At 38.3% G+C, this 13959-nt stretch overlaps 1 protein-coding gene across 1 annotated transcript in view; it reads right to left on the bottom strand.

Moving 5' to 3' along the window:
* Positions 1–5539, bottom strand: part of DHRSX (dehydrogenase/reductase X-linked) — a 485177-nt gene extending 479638 nt beyond the window's left edge. Inside the window, exon 1 of the mRNA XM_043992090.1 lies at positions 5067–5539. The gene's annotated coding sequence lies outside the window, so the exon portion shown is untranslated. The remainder of the gene's footprint in view (positions 1–5066) is intronic.
* Positions 5540–13959: the final 8420 nt, after the last annotated feature.

The raw sequence follows: 13959 nt of genomic DNA, 5'->3' as shown, positions 1-13959 counted from the left end.
CAAAACAAGTAGTGTCCCCAATATGGTATTTTTTCATTATTTCTGAAAGCAATCAACAAGTTAGGCATGATTTAAACCTACCCCATTTAGTGCTTTTATTAAACAGAGGCTGTGTCTACAGATAGATTAGTTGCTATTCTAGCCATTTTATTATACTGGCCAATTAGTTTATTCAAACTGTCCAATTCAGATTAAACACTTCACTTGATTGAATTTTCTTACTAAATTGTTTGGAGACTATATCTACTGGTGCACTGAATATTTTGGTGCAGTGAATCATAGAATTTCGATTTGAACTTTAGGGAACATCTAGACTAGCATTCTCGAAATTCCAGGTGCCAAGTTGCCAGGCATCCTTGAAAGCTCATCACTGCATTGTGTTTTTAGTGTAATCTCATTTTTAACAATGAAAATAAATTTCTTTTTATTTGATTCTCACCAACTTGAAAAGAAGTACACAAAAGTGGACCATGGAACAAGTTGTTGCAAGAAGTTGTAGCAAGCCAGTGGCCCCCACTGCATAGGGACTACTCTTGATTCTTCTCTACTCCAATTAATAGAGGAAGAGATAAAAAACGTTTGGACAGGAGGTTAGTTGGAGATGGAAGGTCAGGCTAATTGCTACTAAAACTTCCACTTGCCTGGTCAAAACTTGTTCAATATCACATTGACCCTATAGAAACTGTCTCCAAATACTTTTAGTAGACTCTTGGTGACATGGATTGTATTAGTTAACCTGAGATGGTTAAACAATGTTCTATGACAACATATTGTCTTTGCACCCTCTTATTTTTCTTTCATTGGAAGCAAAAACATTCATTTAACACCTCATGGTCTTTCATATGTTAAATGAAAATTTACCTTTCTGTAATGTTTATCATTAATAGAAGTTTCAAAGAGTTCTGGAGCAGCAAAGAAATATTTTACTCCCTTTTCCATGTGCTAGTCCTCTAAATACCTGAACACTATCATCACTCCTGCCCCCCACCCCCACCAAACTTGTTTCCAAATCTCATCCTCCCCAGGATAAATATCTCTACTTCCTTCAGATGATCCTCAAATGACTCAAGTTTCAGATCCCTTGTAATTCTGCTTTCCTTTGGTTACTTGATAATTACTGACAATCACAATATCTTTCTACACATGTAGCTCCCTGAATTGAACACAACCTCAGAAACTACCACTTGAGTATTCCTATAGATATCTTTATATTACTGTATTATATAAAAATAATTTTTTCTATGTGAGAAAATATTTGACTGAGCTTGTAACAATATTTTCCATCCTTCCATATTTTGAAAGTCATTTAAGTTATAGTGGGGTTGTGTGAGGCAAAGGTGTAATAAACTAGAACAGTTACAATCTTAGTGGTTTTTTCCCAACACCTTTGCCTTACAAAATCAAATAACCAAACCCAAATCACCATTCACATTGTGGTAAATGAGAGCTTATTACCCTTTAATATGTATAGTTAATTTTTTCTATATTCAAGAAGAAATGCCACTTTGACAAAAATCTCTTTAAAAAATGAAATCAGTATGCACAATGTCTGACTCTGGGTTATGTAATATACTTGCAAATCCATAATCCAATATAGTTTAAAAGAAAAAAATACTTCTAAACCTCTGAGGAAAGCTCAGCAATCATAGTATATTCTTTAACTTCTATTATATATAAAGGTGATACATAATGTGGTTTTATGTATATGTTCATACACATTTATGGAAATATAGCTGGGGGTAAACTAATCAATACTTTTATTTGTTGGAGACTCAGAAAATCAAGTAGAGTTGTAGATCTAAAATTTTAGCATTATTTTTCTCTGAATAGCTGAGAATCTCCATTTAATTTTATTAAACATACGTCATTACTAGGATTAAGAGAATGGCATTCTTTATTAACTATAGGTTTAACATCATTGTTCTTCACTCTTTCTTTATACATAAAATAACTGAATGTTCCAAAACTCCTAATCTTACAATTTATAATTCTAGAGTCTGCTGGATTTGCATGTATAGTGATCTAAGCAAAGCAAAACAGGCACTAATATTGCTGATTTTTAAAAATTCATAAATTCAGAGTGGAAAGAACACTGGGCTTGAAATCAGAAGACCTGGGTTTGAATCTAGTCTTATCTACTCACTCTCCACATGACCTTGGGGAAGACACTTGACTTTTCTCAATCTCAGTTTTCTCATCAATAAAATATATCAAATATCTGCTTTTCCCTTATCTTTGCTATGAGGGTCAAGTTATGGGGCCAAATCTATTGTAAACTCAGAAGTGTTATGTGTTTAAGTTATTAAGTTATTAATTTTATTTTACTATTTGAAGAAATATTATTTCACCTAATTTATTAATTTTGGGGTTAATTTATAATAGGAAGAAAACTTTATTAATTATAATTTGTACTTATGATAGAAGTTTGAATTTTCAGACACTAAGCTTTGTCAAGATTTTGTGTTGGAATTCTGAGTAGACATGATGATTACCATTAATCATATGATTCCACTAAATCATCCAAAGAACCAATTTAAATGTGGCCATTCTTTTGCATAATGCAAATAGAAATCTAAGCTATTCTTCCTCAGTGGAATGTGTATGTATACCATGTATAGAATGCAAGTAAATATTTCATCCTGAAACATTGTCTGGAACATTAAATAAATAATCCTTGCCTTGTGGAGATGAAAATTTGTCACATAAAGGGCATTCATGTACAAATCTATGCTTAGACACAACTTGGAAAATGACTAGATTAGAACAGAACCCAAGTAAATATGAGAGTGGCTACACTATCTTCTCATGACCAGTGCCTAGCACAATGCCTAAATGTTTGTTGAGTTGGCTGAATATAGAATTAATCTGTATTATATAGTTGTTAAGTAATTTAAAAGGATTGGATAGAAATTAAAATATCCCTTGCAAGTTTGCTGATGATTGACTTCTATGCCATTTCTCCTGCTAACCCCCAATTTAATCTAAACAGAGGACTGGATTAATTTTTTCTTCTCCTATTTGAATTGCTAGCTGGATATGTGCTTTGTTGGTTTTTGGAGGGGAGAAATCATGTGATGTGCTTTGAGATGTGAAAGTGTAAAGCTTAAGTAGCCTTTTACTACAGTGCCAAGAATGTTTTTCAATGTTTTTCATCTGTGATTTTTATAATCAGGTTTTTGTCTTTATACTACTTAGTTAATTACCTGAAAGTAAGTCCCTAACATTTCTGAAGTTTTTGAGGCACCTGCCATATATGTTATGATAATTTTTCTTTTTTGTCATGAGGTATTTTAGGACTAGATGTGTCTATGTATAACAAACAAATGAATTCCTAATTATAGAGCAAATAAATAGACAACTCAGCTGCCTTCATTATCTTAGCTGGAGGTGCAGGAATATTAACATCTGGGACCTTCAAGATACAATTTGCGATGGTACACAACTGAGCTCTTTAAAAAGCTTACTTTGACAGTTTTAGATAGAGGTCTAAAATCGTATTTTTCCATGAGAATATAAAAGTAAATTGGCAATATGAATTGTTTTTATTTGAAATACCTTTTATTTTTAAAATCATTATCTTCTCTGGAAAATATGTTTATCTCCTTCTAAAATCCTAGAGATGTAGATATTGGAGAAGCTAGCTGGTTTTCTTCCTCCTCTCTCAAACACTGCTTTTAATCATGGCTGGAAAATGACATTTTAGCATATTTCCAAGCTGGGCTTTCAACCCATCCCAATTTTTGAAGGTTCCTGGGAGAACTAGTGGAGATAGGATTAAGGGAGGATTGTATACTTTACCCCAAGTTGTTGAAATGCAGAAAAGCAAATTATATAAATAATAAAGTAGTAGAGATAATACAGAATCAGCAGTACAACAAAACAATACATAAATAATAGGGCAGACTCTGCATGCTACAGTGTGCTTCTGGCTCTACCTGATTGCCAAACAAATGTATTCAGGGAATTTGCAGATCCATAAATTATCAACATATTTGAGTATGTTACTTTTTTTCCTAACAAGTTCTTTTTTTTCCCCTTCCAGAGGAACATTTCAAAAGGGTGGCAATTGACTTGCTAACACGAAGAATATTTATTGAGACCAAATCAAATGCTTCAGCCTTTCAGAACTCCAAGTACACCTTATTTAGAAGGGATGGTTCATTTTCTGTCTTTGATCTACTCTTGAATCAGAGAGGAAGAGGAGGGTCTTGTTGGGTTCTTTTCTAAAAACTTGCCTGTTTTTCCCCCCCAATGTGAGCATCTGCTTCAAATCTGTGGGCTCTTTCTTTTTTCAATTACTAGATGGGTTTCCCTTTACAACTGATGAAGCATTTGCTTCCTAATCCCCTGGGCTCACCTTTATGGTCTGTTTAGCAGTGCAGTTATCTTGTGCATACAAATATGGAGCTGCAAAGCTATTAGAGCCACTTACTTTCAAACCTCCCCCTCGAACCCCCATCCCCATAATCTTTATGAAAGATTAGTGAAGGTAAAGTGACCACCACCACCACCACCCAAAACAAAAACAAAAAACAAAAAACAAAAAAACCAACATGCTTCCAAACAATCAACCCTGGACCAAACATGCAAAGCATAGAGCCTTGTGCCGCCAACATCTATCCAAAATGTCCCATCTTAAGACAGAATGGGGAGAAGAAATGTTCTTAGGTCAAATCAATAGCAAGAAATACAGATAACACTCTTAGGCTATTTCCCTCCTCCAGTCCCCCTCCTTTATTACCTCTCAAGAATTAAAAAGATTGGAGCAGGTTAACCTTCCTCCAAGTGGGAAAACCCAGAACTGTATCTTTCCCTCACACACCTACCCAAACCACTGCCTGAGACAGCCAAAACAATCTGATATTACAACCCTGGGTGGGAGAGGGTGGGGGTCCTTTCTAGTCATAGAGCCTAGCTGACAAATATTTGCCCAGAAGTTGTGGCTTTTTCATTCGTGGTACCTCAGTCCTTACCCTCTCTACATATCATCCTCCTTTCTCTCTAGCCCCCTTTACCCATTCCTGGTTCTGCTCCCGGGGCCGTGTAAACAAGAAGTGGAGACTCACCAGGGTCACCCTGCTGTCTGAAGGTCAATTCCAGGTCGCCGGTGCTTAGATGTAGTTCTCGCCTGCCAGGTTTCGACCAGGTTGTCGGATCCGAGGGGTTGACGGCTGCTCCCTTTCTTCCCCCACCCTCATGCCCACCTTGTCTCCTTTTTCCCTTGGCTCCACCACCGTCCGTTCCCTCCACCTCTCTCACTCTTTCTTTCTTTTAACCCGAGCTCTCTTCTCCTGGGTCTGGCTCTCTTTTTATCAAGCCCCTTCCCCCCCTTAAGAGACTCCACTGTCAAGCAGTCTCCAGCTCCAAGGCTGCCCCGCAGCCCGACTCAGATGCCGTGGTCGCAATCCACATCGCGGCAGATATACCAAAGGATAACATAGAGGATCAGGAGGATGGCAAAGATGAACAAAGCCACCAGAATCGCTTTGGTCACCGGAGAGATAAGGGACTGCATGTCACCCGGGACCGCGGCAGCCGGAGGAGAAGGTTACTTAGCGATGGTTAAAAGAGGTTGGGGCGGGGGAGAGGGAGGGAGGGGGCGGGTGGCGATCCCAGGGCACCGTTGGATACTGACGGTCTCTGGCAGCAGCCACCGCCGTCGCACGGCCAACACCAACACCCGAGCGCCAACACCAGAGGCGCCACCGTGACCTGCTGCACCGCTACCGGGAGGCAGCGAGACCCCCCAACTGTAACCTGTGGTGCATCTGCAGTGGTTCGTGCCAAGTTGACCAAAATATAGAAAAATGGGGTTCTTCTTGCTCTCTCTCTTCTTATCCCCGTTTCTCTCTCTCTCAGTGTGTAGCGTCTGTCTCTGTGTGTGCGTGTGTGTGAGTGTGAGTATGTGTGTGTGTGTGTGTGTGTGTGTGTGTGTGTGTGTGTGAGAGAGAGAGAGAGAGAGAGAGAGAGAGAGAGAGAGAGAGAGAGAGAGAGAGAGAGATTGTGTTGTAGCTCCGGGGCGAAAGCGGACTCGGATCTTGGGCTGGAGCTCCTCAGCAGCTGTTCACCTGCTCCAGATGTTGTTCTCCAAAGGCTGCCCCCGGAGGAAGCGAGTGAGCACAGGAGGTAAGGATAAGGCTGAGGAAGAAGAATTTAGGGAGGCTGGTAATCCTGCCATGGGCTCCGGGGCTCCAGTTGTATTCCTCGGCTTTAAGCCCGCACCAAAGAAGAGAAAGAAAAGAAGGAGGAGAAGGAGGAGGAGGAGGAAGAAGTAGAGAAGGAAACAGCGGCGGCGACGGCGGCGGCGGCAATAGCTTCAGCAGCAAACCAAGTGTCTTCAAACTTGGGCTGCGAGACAGTTCTACTGTGACAGGTGGAAATAGAGAGGCTTTCGCGAAGGTCTCTGATGATAGCCATCAAAGGAGCAGGATGCTCTTGGAAAGGTGGGTGAAGGCGCCGGGGACCACCAAGACAGGGAAGAAGGGATTAGTAGAGGGAACTAGACTCAGACAGCGGCTGTAAGTTGCAAGAAAAGCAGCCGCCGCCAAAGCTAGAGGGGTCTACTTCTAGTGCTTCTGGGGGAGTGTGTGAGAGAGGTGTGGGAAGGAGGGAATCCAACGTGTGCTTTCATGTGAGAGTCTGTCAGGGTGAATAGGGGGTGGGGGGGTTGACGGGAGGGAGCAAAGAGAGGGAGGGAGAGGGAGGGAGGGAGAGAGAGAGAGAGAGAGAGAGAGAGAGAGAGAGAGAGAGAGAGAGAGAGAGAGAGAGAGAGAGAGAGAGAGAGAGAGAGAGAGTCAGTCAGTCTGCAGCGCAGGCAGTGGGGTTGCTGCAGACAGGGAGACAGGTTGATTAGTATTCCACCCAGAAGAGACGTTCCCTCCCTCTCTGCATCCCCCACCTTTCTCTACTTTCTCGTTCTTTGATTCCCCTTCTTCCCCTTTATTTCTTTCTTTACCTCCTCCCTCTTTCCCCCTTCCTGTCTCTCTCTTTTGGGGTCTGCACCTCTTCCCGCCTTTCAGTTTCTTTTTTTTCTTTTCCCCCTTTCTCTCCCCCCACCCCCGTACACTGGTGCAGCAGAGAAACCTCCGCAGTCCGGGTGTTGGCTATATCTATAATTATAGTGTACAGTAGTGAGTAGTGTTTTTATCGACGTTACCCCCTTTCTCTTTTTTCATTGGAGACCAGGATGATGTGACTGACAACAAATGAAAGGAGGCATAAGGATTGCCCTAGTCTGGATGCTAAAAGGGGGGAAGGGACTGTTTGCAATCGGCAGAGGGTCAAGCTCCTGATGTGTGACTTAGCAGGTACATACATGAAGAGTAGGGGGAAAATAATCAAAATTAGCCTATGAGACACCTGTCCCTGTGAAGAACCCATTTTATTTTTATGTGTCCCTTACTCTGTTATCTTACCCAAGGTTTTATAGGATGAAGTAGAGTAGAGCCAGAAATGAGCTTTGGTATAACAGTCAGCTGAGAAATATAAGCTACTTCTTCTGTAAATGCATTTACTTAGGAAAGCCCAGGCCCATGTGGTTTTCTGCCCTTCTGAGTCCTGGGAATCTTTGAGCAGAGAGCTGGATACCACACTGCATATCAGTGTCAAGAAAGAGTGATTGTTGTCTGAGGGGAGTGTTATCATGGTGAGCAGAATGAACACTGGATTTGGGAGGGTTGAAATGAGGAAGTAGGAGAAAGAAGTGGTGTGATGTGATGGCATTCAAGGAATAAAGAATAATCCTTATAAAAGGTTTTCCATCTTAAAGAATATAGCAAATTAGAATCAAATGTTTGCCTCTAGCTGGGTCATGGACTTCAGGATTATGCCAATTATAATTAGACTGAATATTTGCATTAAGCAGGACTAAAAGAGAATACAAACCCAAGAAGGAGTAATGACAAATTGACCTCACACAACCTCAACCCCATTTTGAGGTCAGAAAACTGATTCAAGAGTCAAATCTGCTATTCACTCCCTGTGTGACCTTGGGCAAATCACCTAACCTGTCTGGAATTCTTCAGATCTTTTTGTTTGTTTGTTTGTTTGTTTGTTTGTCTTGTTTTTTGTTTTGTTTTGTGGGGCAATGGAATTCTTTATTTTGTTTGTTTAGTTATGTATTTATTTATTTATTTATTTTGCTGGGCAATAAGGGTTAAGTGACTTGTCCAGGGTCACATAGCTAGTAAGTGTGAAGTGTCCGAGGCTGGATTTGAACTCAGGTCCTCCTGAATCCAGGGCTGGTACTTTATCCACTGCACCCACCACCTAGCTGCCCCTGGAATTCTTTAAATGATGGATTTGGGGGAGGGGGTGGTGGGGGTAGTTGATTTCCAAGGTCCTTTACAAACCTGAATACTTTGATTCTCTGATCCACTCACCTCCTTCAGCACACAAAATCCACACACGTTCATCAGTGAAATTTCTGTCCATAGATACCACCATGTGATTTCCTTTACAAGGTGAAGAAATGGAGTTCCTTTTTTCCCCCTTATAGTAAAACTGGTGTTGTATTATTGAGTCCATCTTTTCAGATAGGGAAAATGAGGCACAGAGAAGTAGTTAACTGCCAAAGACAGCACAGAAGTCCATAATAAATGGACAGACAAGGGTGTGCTTCTAAGAATCACAAGACCTCTAGTGAGGGAAAACCTCCTCCTTCCAGAAATAGCTGACTTCACTCATGGAGAACTCAAATTTTTAGGAAATTTTTCTTGATCTGAAACCTAATTTTTCTTAGACAATTCCATTCTTTGCTTCCAGACTACCATCTGACCAAGTTTACTTTGTCTCTCCCATGACATGCCATCAAGTACTTGGAGATAGTTATCATGACCTCTGAGTTTCCCCCCCATCCCCCACCCCCAGACTGTATAACCACAGTTTCTTCAATCAATCTTCATATGGACTTAGGATCCTTCACATTTTCGCTTGCCCTCCCCTGGAGACTTTCTACCTTATTAATGTCTTTTCCAAGCTGTGTTATCCAGAATTGAAAATAATATGTCCACTATGGGCACAACAGTGGAAATGACTAGATTAGCAAGACCCCCTAAGCAATCAAATACAGGAGTCTAGTTTTCAATAAATACAGCCACAAAAATGTCTGGAGGAAGGAATCTCTATTCAACATGAATTAATGGGAAAACTGAAATGCACTTGGGTGTATGTTAACTTTTGACTAGCACTTGACACTATATACAATAATAAGCAAATCAAAATGCAATCTAAATATTAAAGTTCACATCATAAGAAAATTTGAAAAGAATCAAAGAAGATGCCTTTCAAATTAAAAAAAGTATCTCATACAAGTCTTCCCAAGTATCTCTGATGGCAGACATATGAGACACTTGATAAAATCAATACAGTATGTTTAATTTTTTAAACATTTTTTCTATCCCTTGTTTGATTATGATGCCCTCTCCCCATCCTCTTTAACCACAGTTATGAAAGCTATCTCCATTGTTCTCTAATTTTCTTATGATGTGAACTTTAATATTTAGGCTGTGCACCCATTTGCCTATTGTTGTATGTGATATCAGATGCTGTTTGAAAGCTAACCATCTGCCTGCCCAATGGGGGAAATTGTTTTATTGGACTATGCACATTTGTTTCAAGGGTTTTGTTTTTCTTTTCTATTTTTTCCAGTAGGGAGGAGATGGAAGGGAGAGAAAATAAATGTTTGCTAATTCAAAGACAAAGTTCAATTTAAAGAGAACTTATCCTTGAACAAATTCAGTGTCCCTAGAATAAGAAGACAAATGGTTCAGGGGCAAAAAAGTAAACTCTTCACATTAAATATATCTGGAAAAAGTCTGATATATAAGGCAAAGAGAGCTGACAAAATAGATGAGATCAAGAATCATTTCCCAATAGAAAAATGGTCAAAGGATTTGAATAGCTTTCCAAAGGAATTGAAAACCATCAATAATCTTATGAAAGATTGTAGTATATGATATGTGAACATTAATAATTAATTAATGTGATATGTGAAATTAAAATTAAAACAGTATTTAGGTTTGACCTTATCCCCTTCAAACAGGTTACAGAGAAAAAAGATAACAACAGTTAATGTTGGACTGGCTAGGAAAAGACAGGCCCATTCATATAAGTTTTGTAAAGCTGTGAATTAGTTTATACTTTCTGGATGGAGTTTTAAATGATACAAGAAAAGTCAATAAGTGTTTGTATCCTTTTACCCAACAATACCACTACTTGGAAGTCAAAGAGGAAAAGGTTCAGTATATAGCAAATATTGTGAGTAGCAGCTTTTAAGGTAGTGGGAAAAAAAGCTGAAAATACAGATAATGGGAATTAATTGGGGAACGACATCAGTATTAGTGTTAGTATTATTTCTACTATCTGTAGTAGAGGAAAGCTTAACCGAATTTTGAGCTGCCAAAGGGCAGGTCACCTTGCATTTCAACTATCTGAAGAGGATTTAATAACACATCAGACAAAAACCAGCAAGCAAACAACATTCTGCCTATAGAAGGAAAATCACGTCTCTACATTCTGATCATCTTCTGTATACTTTACATAAGAATTGAAAACTATACGATTTTTGTGCTCCCGACCATGCATACTTAATGTTGACTTTTAAAATTGTCCTTACATATGAAAATGATATGAACTCTACCAGGACACTTTCCAAAGCATTGTGTAGTGTTCTACTTGGGAACTTAGCTGAGGCAAAATTTCTTAGCTAATCAGGAGGCAATTAGATTTTGGCTATTATTTAGGAACTCCCAATTGGGACTGCAAGAAGAAAGAGTCATTTGCTTGTTATTAACATGAAAGGTTTAACAAACCAAATAATTCAGACCCAGGAACAGATTGCATTCTTATCCACTTTCCTAGTCCCTTGTCATATATTTTTGTTTGTTTATTTGTTTTTGTCCTCTAGCACTAGCAAGGTAAGAAAGGATACATTGTTTTGGTTTTGCATACAAAGTACCATGATGATCAGGCTCTAGGAAGAAAACCTACTGTGTATGTTCTTAGGTCTTATCTTTGAAATGCTTTTCTTTGTCTCTCTGAAATTTGCTGAATTTGATGTGTTTGATGTGGGTGTCTATAATCTCTGATACTGTGGAGCATAAAGTTGGTGGAGTTCTGTAAACTAAGCTGATCAGGTGTCTTCATTCAATATGGCATGAATATGTTGACCTCCCCCCACACAAGAACTTTGGGGGGGCGGGGGGAGGAACCACAAGGATGCCTAAAAAGGGATGAAGTGGTCCATGTCAGAAATTGAGCAGGTCCAAGCACCTGTGGCAAAATCAGAAGTGGGATTAGATAATATGCTTCCAGTCTGAGTGAGATAGGGGAGAAAAGAAAGGAAAAAGAAGGAAGGAAGGAAGGAAGGAAGGAAGGAAGGAAGGAAGAGAGAGGAAGGAAAGAAGAAAAGAAAGAAGGAAAAGGAAAAGAAATTTGCTGAAAGGTGGTTGAGGAATGGAGTCAGGGAGAAGGCTGTTATTTGAGATGTAAAGTTTATTTAGAATGGCTGAGTAAATGTTTAGTATGTGAGTAAATTTGAGATTGCATATACCAAAATGATTTTCAGGCCATAGATTTGAATAAGAGTCCTAATAATGGAGGGTGCTAAACAAATTTTAAATTAGCTGATTGACATACTACTAATTATATGTTTAGGAATCTTATTACTGTATATATTTTGCAATGGCTATAGCTAGTGAGTGTAAATCTGCACCAAGAGTGTAAATCTGGAACTATACTGCAAATCTACAGCAACTGATTGGGGAGGGGGAAGGAAAGGAAGTGACAGATGATGATTAATTAGCATCACCTGTATTTCCCATCAAATGTTGATATTCTTCCGTAATACTCTAGCAAGGAAAACTAAGCCTCCAGGACTGACTGACTAAATATCACTTTGTTTACAGAGTGTATCAGAGACCCACAGTGATGCCCAGAGCAATAAAGCCATCAAACAAGGTAAATCTGCAAAGTGCTGAAGTTTGTAGGTGGACATAAGAGGAAATCTCCTAATTACCAAGACTGAGGTTTCATCAAATTGCATTTTTATTTTGGAAGATCAACTGAATCGAATAAATGTTAAAAAAACAAAACCAAAAACCAAAAAAAAAAAACCAAACAAACAAAACTTTATAATAAGGCTTCAGTTTATTCCAGTTGGTCATTATCTCTCATGTATTGTCAATCCTCAGCTGAATCAAGTTCTGTGCATAAAGAGCTAAGTAGAAGTTATATGGAAAACCATCATCATTATCATTATGTTCATCTACATCCTCATACTCATCATAACAATAGCTAGCAGTTATATAACGCTACAAACGTTTTCAACACACTTTATAAATATCTCATTTTATCCTCACAGCACTGGGAGGTAGGCACTGTTATGCTCATTTTAAACTTCAGGAAACAGGCAGACAGATTAAGTGATTTGTCCAAATGGCTATAGTCCAAGGCTGAATTTTTACTGGTCCAGTGTTGTAGCCCTGAACAATCTAGCTTCATAATAGAATCAAAGTGACAAATAACTTCTTTGAAATTCCGGTAATTCATTTATAATTACTTTTCACTTTCTAGTCTCATTCAGGGCTACCTGCCCCTGTTCTCTATTGGCCTTCTATTGTTAATCCCAGACCAATACTTAGTTCTTTCTTGCCTAATTACTTGGCAAACTTGATCTATAAGAGAAACATGTAATATAAAAACCGTAGATAGGATTGTGTCTAACCAGATGTTGGATAATTCCAAGATAAACCCAACAATTTCCCAGTGAATTTAGATGGCTGACTTGCCTTGGTCTGACTGTGCCTAAATTCATCATAGAATTGCTCATTCCTGCAGTTTAATTTGAATATGAAAAGATGCATTTGCATTATAGTAAAGCTTACTTGGATACTCAAGGTGCTAGAATTGTTCTGAACTTAATAAGATTCAAGTGATCATCTTGAAGTTGTAAATAGTTTGGGATCACATAATCTGGGCACCAAACTTCATTGTATTTCATGCTCCTTGAGAAACTTTTGTTTTTGTTTCTCACAATTTACTCTAATAAAACTTGCAACAGTGCATTGCTAAAGGTGAATCATATCTTTTTTGGAACTAGATTAGAACATAAGCACACACATATACACACATATACATACACATGCATACAGACACATGCATACACATATATAACATGATATATTATCTATACATAGTCTCTGTATCATATAATATTCTCTATTTATATATGCTCTCTCTATAAAATAGTATATACATACAGAATAACACAATAAAATACACATTTGAACCCAGTATGTATGTTTACATGTATGTACATATGAAATACATGTATTGTGGACACACATATACATAGGTACATACATGATACATATAAATATATAGGGTGGGCTAAAAGTCAAAAGGGGATTTCAATATTTAATAACTCCTTTTTTTGTTTCTAATTTTCCATACCATAGCATCATATATACTATATGTAGGAAATGAATTTATATTATGTGTGAAAAATCAAATTTTGTAAATGGCAAAAAATAAAGAAAAATATGTTTTAAAAGTTATTAAAACCTTGTGACTTTTGGCCCACCTTGTGTATGTATATATGTGAGTGTACACACACACACACACACACACACACACACACACACACACACACACACATATTCTAACTCGGTATGTATGGATATACATACATATACCATTTATATATATACACATACATACTGGATTAGAATATACACACATACACATATGTGTATACATACTTGAATATATGTGTGTTTACATGTGTATATATGTAAGATATGTTGTCTCTGCTAATAGAATGCTATTCCTAAGAGTAGGGACTATTTGTGTTTTTTTCTTTGCATCCCTAGTACATACCTCAGTGCCAAGCACATAATATGTGCTTAATAAATATCTATTAATGAATTGAATCAAAAGACAAGACACTTCCTTTCTCTG

The sequence above is a fragment of the Dromiciops gliroides genome, chromosome 3, assembly GCF_019393635.1.
Source record: "Dromiciops gliroides isolate mDroGli1 chromosome 3, mDroGli1.pri, whole genome shotgun sequence".
NCBI lineage: Eukaryota > Metazoa > Chordata > Mammalia > Microbiotheria > Microbiotheriidae > Dromiciops > Dromiciops gliroides.
This window is presented reverse-complemented; position numbering and strand designations above follow the sequence as displayed.